This window comes from Opisthocomus hoazin, chromosome 2, assembly GCF_030867145.1.
Source record: "Opisthocomus hoazin isolate bOpiHoa1 chromosome 2, bOpiHoa1.hap1, whole genome shotgun sequence".
Lineage (NCBI taxonomy): Eukaryota > Metazoa > Chordata > Aves > Opisthocomiformes > Opisthocomidae > Opisthocomus > Opisthocomus hoazin.
The window spans coordinates 81,144,091-81,156,964 of NC_134415.1; the positions used below are offsets into that span (position 1 = coordinate 81,144,091).

A 12,874-nucleotide genomic window follows, 5' to 3' on the forward strand; every position below is an offset into this window, starting at 1 on the left:
TTCCTAAAGAGTCTGTAGCCATCTATGACAGCATGCCAGTCATGCGAGTTGTCCCACCACGTTTCTGTGATGGCGACCAAGTCGTAGCCGTCCTGCTGTATAATGGCTTCCAGCTCCTCCTGTTTATTGCCCATGCTACATCCCCTTCATCTTGGATATTTCAGCTACTTACAAATTATCTCAAAACCAGAAAGCCACCCTATTATGATATCTTTTTAAATAATGTATTTTTAATAGTGCCTTGGGGGGAGACAGCATTCTTATGCCCAGTGTTAAATGCTGAACCTTTCAAATGCTCTTTGGGCCGCATTTTGGGTCCAAACCTTGTATCCAACACCAAGTGTAAAGCAATTTATAAAAAAGCACTCAATCCAGTCAAACCAAATAGAAATGGAGCAATTCCACAAAAATTTCTCTGCATATCTTCTTGTTCTTTTCTTTTTTTTCCTCTCTCAGAAGTGCTAGTTATTGAATGTTCATACTATATCCACCAGTTTTGTCCTATCCATCTCCTAGGTAAGCATTGTACTGTCCACGGAAAAGGTCAGCACTTGTAACACTGCCTGGAAATATTTCTCCATAGCAGCACATTTCATGTAATAAAGTGTGATCTTCATTCATGCTAAACAGTGTTATCAGTAGAGACCTGTAGCAGATCTGAAAAAATGGTGCTAGCTGCTTTAACAAGAGTAAATCCTGATTATGCCAATAGGCTGAGACAGGACTTTCTCAATGCCTTAGTCCAAGTTTGTGGAATGACCTCTTGCAGAATTTCAGCTCCCCAAGGTGCTCTTACCTCTGCTTTTAGAGGAGGTGAACTTCTCTGACCCGGGTTTTAATAATAAAATCGTACAGTGAAGAAGATATAAATACATATTTTAAAACCCCACAATTTTCCCCAGGGAGGAGAAAGAACTTCAAATGACAGATATTAGTCATATTGCTCAACTGTTAGAAGGTGGTCTGATATCATAGTGATGGGTACCATATAAAAACAGAACACGAAATCTGAAAACTTTCAAAACTGATTTAGACTTTTTCTGACCTACCTTTTGTCTTACTTCTCATCTTTCTCTACCTGTTGATAGAGGAAGGTTTATTTTTTTCTACAAGTCTCAACACCATGGTATTTGAACACCTTCCAGGAATGGGAGAGTGGGGAGAATCCTGTAGCATCCTATTAACGGGAGTACTTCTTCAACCCTGACTGACAGATGGAGAACCAGAAACACAGAGAGGTTATCTGGCCCTCACAAAATCTCCAAGTACATCTGTGGCAGGCCTGGGAGAAAACTCGGTGCTTGATTTCTTGTGCAGTGAGAAACCATAACAGCTTAACCGAAACCATCACAACATCCATTCTTGCCCTCTGTTAAATCTCTGTATTCCTCCTTCCATCAGTCAGCATGTTCTCATTTAACTGACAGTACCATTTCTTTCTCTGCTCCCAAGCACCCTGCCAAATACTGTAACAGCTGTTCTTTGCCAAAGCCAGTTTCACACAAGTTCTTTCCCTACTAAGTTGTTCTCCTGTGTGTGAAAGGAGTAGATCATCAAAGGGTGTTCACACCTACCATGGCTCCTGCAGGGCTCTGTTCTCATCAGCCGTTGTAGTTCAGGTTTTCCACAGGTTTAACTGATTCTTAATGGATCACTTTATAATGTTCTGCCCATTTGTTTTCTACTATTGCCCTCAGCAAATTGCTAGTACCAAACAGTAGAGTACTGCCACTTAGTATCAGCACTCTCTCGAATTGATTACTGAATTCAGCTAGCCTCTTGAAAAATGTTATAGATCCAGTCTGCATCACACAGAAGTCAGAAGTTTATGTAACTTTCATTAGAAGTCTCCTAAATACTTGCACAGGAAAGGAAAAGATTAAAGACGAGCTGCTCAGTAAATATGGCTATTCTTCAACTTTTTCTAGTGGGGAAGATGCTCCAAGCTTCCAAGAGTAAAGCTTCATCTAAGGTCAAAGATACAGCTGCAGAGTTGAACTGATGCAGAAGGACCAGCTGTGAGGTTCAGCTGTTCCTCATGTGGGCTGTTTCTATACAGTGCATGAGCCACAGGAAACACCTAACAACTTGGCAGCTGCCTTAAGGAAGTGGATGGTCTTGACTGCTTTTTGTTTGGGGGTTTTATGTCTAGTTCGATCAGAAGTGATGATTTTGTGGAATTCATAATTTGTATCAACTTTGTCATTTTCCTGTTTTAAAGATTTTCCACAAGGTTTTCTTGGGATGCAGGGATAAAAAAATGCACTATTCATCATTGATATTTGAAGTTTTACCTGGCTTGGCTGCATCTAGCTATATAAATCACAAGGATTCCTTTCTGTTCCCACGTTCTTTTAGCACTATTCTTGCAATAATAAACCAAAAATCTTTATAATTAGGCCTAAGGAAATCCCTGATTTTTTAAATAACTGAGAAAAGCTTATATTTTTAGGGGAAAAGATGAACTTCATTTTTTCACTTTTTTTCCATCTTGACTTTTTTTCACCAGAAAACAGGAAATTAGGAAAAAAAATGTGGTTTTGGAAGAAATATAGCCTTAGTACATAATTCATAACTCTGATTCTGTTGTTACTTTAGCGCAGGGAATGGCCTTGGTGATGACGACTTAAAATACCTAGCAGCCCTTCTTCTCTCTGAGACTGTGAATCTATAATTTCCACTGATGATACTCCAGGGTATAAGCTTACCATTTATTTTCTGTGGAGATACATACAAATAAAACTTAACTACTCAAATGTTTGAAGGGAAAGGAAGACAAGACAAAATACAGGTGGATGGAATGGATTTTTCCATACAGCTATATAGGAGACACTGCTAGTTTGTTGTGAACCCAGATCGTGGAGGCAATTTGTTGTGTGGGACTCTTGGTCTGTTTTTTTAATGATGAATTTACACTTCTAGCCTTCATTGCTGCAGAGGAAAGCCAGAAAGCATGGAGGGAGTGCACCCTAATGGCTCTGAAATCAGAAAACAAAAAAAAAGAACATAAGGTTTTCTTAAAACCATTCCCTAGATTTCCCTGACTCATGTTTTTTTAACATTTGGGAGTGACAGTAATGTCAGCTCATCAGATTGTTTTGCTCCTAACAACGCGTAAGTCAGAATTTTAGGAGACTGTAATGAAATTAACTACATCCAAAAAATCCAGACAATTGTGCAACTGCAAACCAGTGACCTGTTCGAATTTGTCTTATCTTCAATATATCATTTGGAACGTCAGCTCTCTGATGTATTCTCCATCCTCTAATAGTTTCATTGACAGTCATCCTTCTGCCCGTTTATGAGAACAAGTCAAAATAGGAATCAGTGAATCACTGGCACATGATTTTTACATGGGAAAAAAACAAGTTGCTGCCCAGTGTACTCTTTTTTTCCCATAAAGAAAAAAACATTGGGAAATGTGAACATGTGGGTGCCGCCCACAAAAATGTAGTGAATTATCCCTCATTCTCCACTGTTTTCTGTCTGAACACTTTAAAAGGTAATAAAAAGCTCTACCACTTCAATCTTGCAGTGTATCACATTATACATTTTAGTAATAAAATCTAAGTACACTTAAATATATATACATGTCTTTAACTAATACATTTTATTGTTACACTTAGCTTTGCAGCTGTTAACTGCTTTAAGTAGAAGCTTTTAATGTTATTTCTGGCATCTGTGGCTTTTTTCCATCAAATATTACTTCTCTAAGCCACTTTATTAACATCAAAGGCAGGTGAATTATTTAAGGATTAGAATGAAACACTCCTTAGCAACAATTGTTAATTGACTGAAGATTAGTGCCTTGGCACTACTTAATGTAGCTGCTGGAATATAACTTGACAGTGGGTGCTAGCCAGTAATATACCACGGACCTGTAAACCTATGACGGTCAAAACCGGGTTCTCCATGCAATTGAAAAGTCTCACATGATATCTCGCTCTTGTCCTGAAATGAGAAGAGGAAGGTAGATAGACAATTTTTAGTGGAACAGAGTCACAAGTCAGTGATTCATTAAATCCTCTTCTATCTTGTGCTCATAAATGGATAGAGACATGATTCTCTGTGAAATGATGAGTATCTCCATAAGTTTCCTTTTCAAGTGATAATTCAAGTTAATATAAAGTCCAACAAGTTCCAATTTGTCAAAATTTCTGAAGAACAGTTCATTCCAGTATGAAAAATATGAATATTTGCCATTGAAACAGAACCTATTTTTAAGCGGCAGTAGCACAAGTTGTGCATCTTCAACATTTCATAATCTCAATGTGCATGAGCACGTAGTTTTATGTTTGTCCTTTGAAAGCACTGAAATTTTCGTCAACAGTGACATTTTGGCAACATGCTTTAGATCTTCAGATTTTTTTGGGAAATCTTTTCCCTCAAATATTTTGACTGCTGCGTTTTCAAATATGGCTGTGACACAATTAAACCAGCCTCACAAAAGATGCTGATACCTAAATCAGGCTGGTGGCAGTAGTAGCTCTGGAGGGTCACAATTTACACGCCACTTTAGTTGAAACCAGTTATACGGTCTTTTCGTATTGCTTCGTGGTGAAATTAATCTTGTGGCTTGAACAAGTACAAAAATAGTACATCATCTAAATCCCACTTCAGTGAGATACGTACAGCACACAGGCAGCATAAGCCTGTGCTGAGGGCTCTCTGGAGTGTTTAATGAGGACATTAATCAAGCTGTCTCCTGTGATAGAGGAGTGCAAGGTGGAGTTTTTGAGGCTAGATGACCAGTCACTTGTTGCAACCCTGCAGGAAGCTTGAGCTCATAACTGTAAAATGTGCTAGCTGGCTTTGTAGCATGATTTACCAGGTAAGGCTGTGCAAAACCCACCAACTGCAATTTGCATAGGTTTTGGAAAATGGAGCTGGCGTGCTCACTTTGCAGTGCTTTGGGACATCCCCTCCACTATTTGTACTTTGAGTTTCAGTATTGTGTGAACCTGAAAACTCAAAGTGAAACAGGCCATAGCCATGCAGACGTCATTGCTCTGTTGCAAGCAATGAACCTGTTGCTGCTGGTACAGACCGAAGTGTCTCCGATCCCAGGCAGGGGCTCTGCAGGAGCCATTTCCAGCCTCTGCAAAGCGGACGCTTTGGCCAGGGACAGTGCCATAGGTCAGCTGCCTTCCCTCTGCACTGTGTACTCACACATACACCATGAGTCTTTCGCAGCGTTCCCACATCTATGTGTCTGATTTAAAGATGGGAGCTGTGTGGAGGAAGAGAATAGATAGGCTGGGTGAAAAAAGAGTTTGCTAGACTCTTTTTTCAAGTCATTGCAAATATTCAGGATTTTTTGTCCAGAGAGAAAACCAAGGTAGCTTTACCAGCTCTGTGGTCCGAAGTATTTTTGTAACTCAGCCAAACACAGAGATACATTTCACTTTGTGGAAGACTCATTTTTGGTTCATATCAAAAAGCCTGAATTGCTTTAAACTGAACTTACGGTAATCTACAACTTTAGCAGGTTTAAAAACCAATGAGATGACTTTATACCTAAACGAGTTTTGAATCAGGAATTTCTGTTGAAGACATAAGCAGATGTGTAAGACAAACACAGGCATTGAGAAAGGTAGTTTTCATCATAAAAATCCAGTGAATATTTAGTGAATAAGAGAAAAACTCACAAGTTAAATTCCACTACATTTTTTTAAGATTTCCCTGTTATCTAGCAAAACAGCAGAGTAACTATTTTGATTTCAAGTTTTGTAACAAATACTTGAGAACTGCTAAACAAATTAAAGGCAATGAATGAAAATATATGTTTTGATGAATAATTAAATACTAATCCTGTCACAGAAATTCACAAAATCCTGATGTTTTCACCCAGCACTAATTTATTATTCTAAATAAAGAATCCCAATTTACAGATAATGCTAAAACAAGTTAGTACAACAAATTATCAAAATTCCTCTGCTGCTGCTTCATATTTTCTCTACTCCAGTTCCTCAACAATTGCCATCACTGTTTTTTTCTGTCTTATTAAAAAAAGGTAGAGAAGGAAAAGGAAGTTTCACTAGTAGAGAAGAATACCAACTTTTTGCAGCCTACTGAACCAGGACATTGTATAATTCCAAAGCAAACCAACTTACAACTAAATGTCATTTAGCTAGAGTAGCTTTTTGTAAGAGAGGATCCCAACCCACAGTTTTAAGAATCAAACACCAAATTTCTAGTAAATAGATGTGCATAGTTGCTCTGAATTTTGGTTCTGTAGAGATCAGATGTGGAGTTTAGCTCTTGGACTGAGTATTCCTCATTTGCTAGATGTGAATATGTGACACTTGCCTTTCAAATCAAGACAGAATAGTTCATCCTGCTGAATCATCTAAATCAGCTACAGAAATCTGACCCATTAACCCTCACCTGCAAGATACAACAAATATTGAACAAATCTGCCCTCTCAAACACTTTTCAGCAGTTACCACATTCACTGCTATGTGATTAGTGGAAACAAGTCCAAATTCTTTTGATCCCTAGCACCTTATCTGAAGAAAATGACATTTCCTGCTTGCATTTCACTCAGTTCTTAGTGACTAACTAAACACATCTCTAGTTCTTTAACTGATTGCAGAACTTTGGGGTGCTGTAAGCAACTCTTGCTGTATTTGTTCTTTCCAGAATTGTCCTCAACTAAACCTTTCACAGGGCAATCACAAGTCAGGTCTGATTTCAGGTGGAATGAACACACTTTTGACGACCACCATTTCACATGTTACAGGAGCACAACCTTCTCAGCCCCTGGTAATGACAGGACTAAACCCTGGCAGATTTGCAGGTGATATAACCCTGTCCATCTCCTGACCTTTCTGCCTGATTGCATAGGCCAACTGGTTTTGAACAGGCAGAAAGAATCTTTGCCATGTGATTGCTACTCAGACACTGTCTCTGTAATTTAGATTATGAAAGGCTTGTGGTGACTTTCAGGTTTTGTCATCAATAGCATGTTTTTGGTGTGGGTGGTGTAGTTGTGCCAAGCCCAGTACATGATGATGAGAGCATGAACTATTTCAGGTACTCTGCTATAACAACTTTGCTGTGCTTAATTAAGGCACAGATTAATCCAATAGGAGGAACAATCTGGAGTGTATATATACTGCTGTATCTGAAGGCTGTCAAAATGCTAAGTCATCAGGTGAAGAAGTGCTGCACGTGGAGGCCTGACCTGATGGGGAAAAAGGAGGAGGTAAGGTGCCCCTGGCACTCCTGCCGCAAGGGGCATGCTCCTTTCAGAGTCTCATGGAAGAGCTAGGTTCATAAAATGCCCTGCTTGTTCTGGCTGGTTGCTGGTGTTACTATTCACACACAGCAAATGTACAACCTCCCCCCATCTTCTTCTCTGAAGTGCAGGTTTGTTGGGATACTAAAACCATCCTGAACCTTTCTTTCACCCATAGGCCTAAGCAGTGACTTGCATTGGTCCTCTCTGCAGATTTACAAAAGACCCTTCTCCAGCCTACCCTTACTCCCATCATCGTGCCTCTACTAGGCTTTACAGGCTGCTCCACCCAATAGTCTTTGGATGAATGTGCAGAGATGCTCTTGGTTTGCATATATCACTGAAATCTTGACTGTTTTTCCTACTCTCTTTTCTTCTTCTCCTAATTTCCAGTGCTTACTTTAATTTATAATGATAAAAAGTGCTTTAGTGATTGGGCATTGAAAACCAGTCAGACAGACAAGACAACTGTGCGTCCGTAATTTAAGTGGAGGGTATAAATTCCACGCCATAATAAACCTGAGCTTGAAGATCACTGTGTTTCCTCTGAAGAGGTAAAATACCACAGGACAGAACTGCTAAGCCCCACTCCCCAGCTTGAATGGCCATCGACTGTGGTGTATCAAAGAGTGGATGACTCAGTTTCCTGCAAGTACAAACTTAATGATGCTCCACAGTGCAGCCCAGAGAAATGGAAGGTGATGAAATGCTCCATGCTTGACCCTAATGGACAGTGTTCAGGATGTTGGTCAATACTCTTCGAACAAAAACAATCCCCAGTTTATTCTATAAAACAAGGAATGCAGCACAGAAAACTGAGTCTGTGCCACAGAAAGCCCAGTGATAGCGGTGACTAAGAATTTTATACCATGTTGAGTAATACTGCTCTGCAAGGCGATGCAGAAGGAACAATTTAGCCCAGTGTATACTCAGATTTATAGAAAATCAGCTTCATGGAAACTGCCAGTAGAGCGGTACTGACGGGTTTGCATTATGTGAGCATAGCAGCAAAGCAAAACAATGCTGGGAAACAGATTGGTTCTGTTCTCAGCTACTACGTACAGATGAAACTTTTATTAAGACATGCCGGCTTGCTCTGGCAGCAGCTTGAAAATTACCTCCTAAAATTCTCATGACCCAGGACCCTCTCCCTTTCTCATTACAAATATTTCTAAGTGAGTGTACAGTGGATTGGTACACCAAAGCTTTTGGGGCTTAGAAAGTGCAGGAACAGGCTGCCCACGTGCCAACTAAAGGCAGAGTTGCCGTGCTCTTTCTTTCCAGTGAAGCTGCACGCATGGAGTGGAGAAATGTGTAATCACCACCAGTTACTTGGCAGCTACTTCTGTAAGTTAAAAAGATAATTGCTGTGTTGGGCCATGCAGTCCTTGCAGCTCATGTATACAGCTCTCACTGAATTCCTGTAGATTTGCCTGGAAGGAGCGAGGGCAGTGTAGGATCACCCTTATACTTTCTCACAAGTAGAGAGGGGAGAGGAAAACATGCTTTTACCTTTGCATATTGGAAATTTCCCTCCTTCCTCAGCTGACAGCTGTGCTGTGTTTCTGGGTGCAGCTGGGTCATGAGCATGGGCCTTCACCTATGAGCTTCTCCTGAAAAGCAGTGGATTGGTGAGGAGTCAGTTCTTAAAAACTCCAGTTAAGAAGACTTTACATACTAAGATCTTGGAACAGATTTTTTTTTTTTTTTGGCCAGACTTTCACTCTGACCATTTCAAAAATGTTACGTGCTTTTACAAATAAAGCAAGGAAAAACTGGTGGGGAAAGGTAAGTTCTTATATTACACTAGCTGGGGAAAAGCAGACAAACTTCAAGGCAGACCAGTTCTTCCTTAGATACAAACAAGAACATTCACAAATTCTGGGTTATCATATGGCTGACTGCATTTGTGTCTCCTTTGTTTCATTTTTCCACAACCACTTTCTGTTCACCTGAATACCTGCGGTGATGCCAATTTTAAAATCTTTTTAGACACACGTGAACTAACACATTTTGTGCCATTCTCAGTTCTACATTTTCAAGGAAATTACTCCAGAAGTTACCTCAGGAAAAGAAAAATACAAGGCATACAAAACCACTATTGATTTCTAGTTCTCCATTAAGAAAAGAAAGAGTGCGGTATTATAAATGTTATCCTTTTACCACATGTACATGGACATTCATACTACACATCGTGGCTTCTAAGTTACTTGCAAAATCTACTGCACATTATGTCTTGAAAGTCCAGATAAATAATGTGTTTGGAAAATAATTCCAGATAACTTACCTCTATTTTGCAAAACATTTAAATACAATATATATACAAATATGATGGTATAGACTATAGGAAAATAGTGATCCTACCTGCCTTGCTGTATCATGAATTATGGCTCAGTATATTCATGTGGTGGCATACAGTCTTACAGACTTCCAGCAGCACTGTTGTTATTCACTTCCACCATGATAATATCATGTGGCTCCGGTTAATATGAGAGCCCATAATTAAATATTACAATGGTAAATGCTATGACTACACAGTAAGAGGCTTGTCCTGAAAATCCTAAACAGCTGGCGGGGGTGCATTTCATACAATTTACGCTAATAATTGTTGAAGAACTTGCACGCATAGGCTGGGGCTGTGGTCAAACCTCACTTTCAGGTCTGGAGCTTAACCATCTGTATCTGCGTGACAGCAAACTATCTGTATTTCTGTCTGCACTTCACATCTTATCACACTCTAAGACCATGCATGTAGCAGATGTTATTTTCAGTACTAGAACTCATTTTGGACTTACTTGGCATGCAGACTGAAAATGCCCATGGCTGCACTTTATTGTGCCTTTTTTGACAGATAACATAAGGTGTATTGTAAATTCTGCCAGTGCAATCTGACAGGAAGGTCCTACTGAATTTTTGTGTGAATCTGTGACTGAAAAATTACCATCTGACAGCTGAATTTTCTGCTGACCTCTGGCTCATATCAGTTTCAAATGCCCACTTGCAGAAAAACGTCCTGGACAAACTTGTGAAAATGTGTGAAAATCATCGATGAAATGCTAATTTTGTTTTCACTTCTGCTGCTATTCACAGCAGTCTGTGGGATCTTAAATTTGTAGATATATGGAGTAACAGAAGGCTTTTAAATTAACCAAAAAAATCTTCTTTGCAGTGGCTGAATGCAGCAAGCAATTTTATTTAGTTTGGTTCACCATGTACTTATTTCTGTTGGTTTATTTTCTGTAACCTATAGACCCTCCTGATCTGATACCTCATATATTCACATGAATACAAATGCCAGTAAAATTGAGAGACCAGAAATGAGCAGTAGGGTGAAGGGAAAAAGAGAGGGGAGGGCTGACAGACATTTATTTTCAATCATAAGTAATATTTCAGAGTTAGCAAATTTCAATTTATGTTCTTGAAAGGAACCAGACTGACATATAGGCAGACCTTCACCCACTGTAAACTGCATTGGTTCTTCAGTTCACATGGCTAGAAGGGGCCAGCATGCAGCATGAAAGTATAACTCAGTCCCTGTTCCCATCAAACCCTTGACCTCTCTGTGAGACTGCCAACATGGATACCAGTTATGGAAGTAATCTAGTGCGCAAACAAGTATTTACCGGGAATTAAACTGAGACCACCAAACACATTTTACAGTGGAGACCAAACAGTCATTAGGCTGAGGCAATTTTAGGTCACTACCAACTTGGGTCTGATTCAAGAAAGCACCCTCAAGATTAAAGTCTCTACATCCTATCATCCAAATCCCTGAGGCATTCAGTCCCCGAGTTCCTTTTCTGTTATAAACATAATTCCTGCACGAGATAAGAAGTTTCACTGTACATTCAGTAATCCAGGAAAAGATTAGAAACAGAAAGAAAAAAAAAAAAGCATTTGAAACATTTTGCAGAGACAGAGAAAGTGCAGTGTCCGTGTGAAGAGCTGGGAAGAAGCTCCAGCACTCCTCCCTAATGCAAGAGTAGTTAATGACTCTATGGGAGGCACAGGGATCTGTCCTCCAGGAGCTCATTGATGACATGAGGCACTTTGTTACTCCAGAATGCTCCCTTAATAACATTCCTACCTTGAGTTATCTTAATTATCTTTATGTATTTGTTGTTTTTTAAATAATTCACCTCTGCTTTGTTTGTGTCTTAATTTTTTTGTTCCTTCTGTGAATCCAAAAGTAAGGGTGAATTGCCTCCTGGCAGAGTGTTCAACCTCCATGGTAATGGGTGAGTACTTTTAAGAGCACGTTTTTTGCCGCATACATGCAGCTATTAGAAGGAGCAGCAACGAAGAACACAATTCTGTCTGTAAGCAACACATACTATGTTGGTAGTAGAAAAGTACAGAGTATATTTGCAATCTATTTGCATAGAATGTTTCAGCTTCTGTAGGGAGCTGGTTTCTTTTCCTCACCTTTTTGCACTCACAAATTAAAACTCCTCCGCCTCTCCCTGCAACAAATATTTGCTTTCTAGACAAGGAGGCAGTGGCCCAGAAACATTACAGCCCCGTCTCTGAGAATGGGACCCAGAGTAAATGTGTTTCTGGCTAGGAATAGAGTGGTGCACTCTTCTACACTGTTCAGTACTATAGTGCGGTCCATCCTATGGATGTAATTATATGTATCAGCAGTCCAAAATATCACAGAATCACAGAATCACAGAGTGGTAGGGGTTGGAAGGGACCTCTGTGGATCATTTGGTCCAACCCCCCTGCCGAAGCAGGGTCATCTACGGCAGGCTGCACAGGACCTTGTCCAGGCAGGTTTTGAATATCTCCAGAGAAGGAGAATCCACAACCTTCCTGGGCTCCGTCACCCTCAGAGGGAAGAAGTTCTTCCTCATGTTCAGATGGAACTTCCTGTGCTTCAGTTTGTGCCCGTTGCCCCTGTGCTGTCCCTGGGCACCACTGAAAAGAGTCTGGCCCCATCCTCCTGACATCCACCCTTAAGATGTTTAAGATTATTAAAAAGATTACTTACCCAGTTCTGTGCCTGTAGATGAACACACCCCAACATTTCATTTTAGCTGTCCTCTCATCACTACTGGAGAAAGTCTCTTCGTTGGCACAGGTTCTACCACACAATGAACAGAAAAGACACTCTCAGTTAAATCTACTTACCTACTTACTTTACCACTGAGGCCAGAATTGTCAGGGACTATCCCTCATGGCATGGCTCATTCCTTTACACACAGTTATTACTGGTAATAAGCTGGCTCATCTCTAGATGAGACTTTAAAGCAAGAGAACTTTCCTAGTTAGTTTAACCCAAGTATAAAGCAATGAGTATGATAAAGAGGTTTAGTTATTATGTGTGGTAATAGTCAAACCCAGCTCTTCAGTAGTGGTTTTTCATTCAGTAAAAGTTAATGTTTATAAAGGAAATGTGTACATTAGGTGATTTAGACAAACAGCACAGAACCTTGAATCTGAACCCAAATATGGTCATTATAAAATAGCAAGAACTAAGGCTTTGGATGATTAACATTCTTTAATATGGGGTGTAAAATCTAGACTACATTAAGTTGTGGCATTAATAGAGGTCAGTTGGAAGCCTGATTAATATGTAAATCCAAAACTGGAGTTGGAATCCAAAGTCCAAAATCAGGCCCATCTTTTGCC

At 39.8% G+C, this 12,874-nt stretch overlaps 1 long non-coding RNA gene across 1 annotated transcript; it reads right to left on the reverse strand.

Moving 5' to 3' along the window:
* Positions 1 to 2,731: 2,731 nt before the first annotated feature.
* LOC142365757 (uncharacterized) lies at positions 2,732 to 12,556 on the reverse strand. The gene is made up of 4 exons (XR_012766633.1): positions 12,234 to 12,556; positions 8,753 to 8,853; positions 3,879 to 3,951; positions 2,732 to 2,978 (listed from the first exon to the last, which is right to left on the reverse strand). It is a non-coding gene; the product is annotated as an uncharacterized LOC142365757 (long non-coding RNA).
* Positions 12,557 to 12,874: the final 318 nt, after the last annotated feature.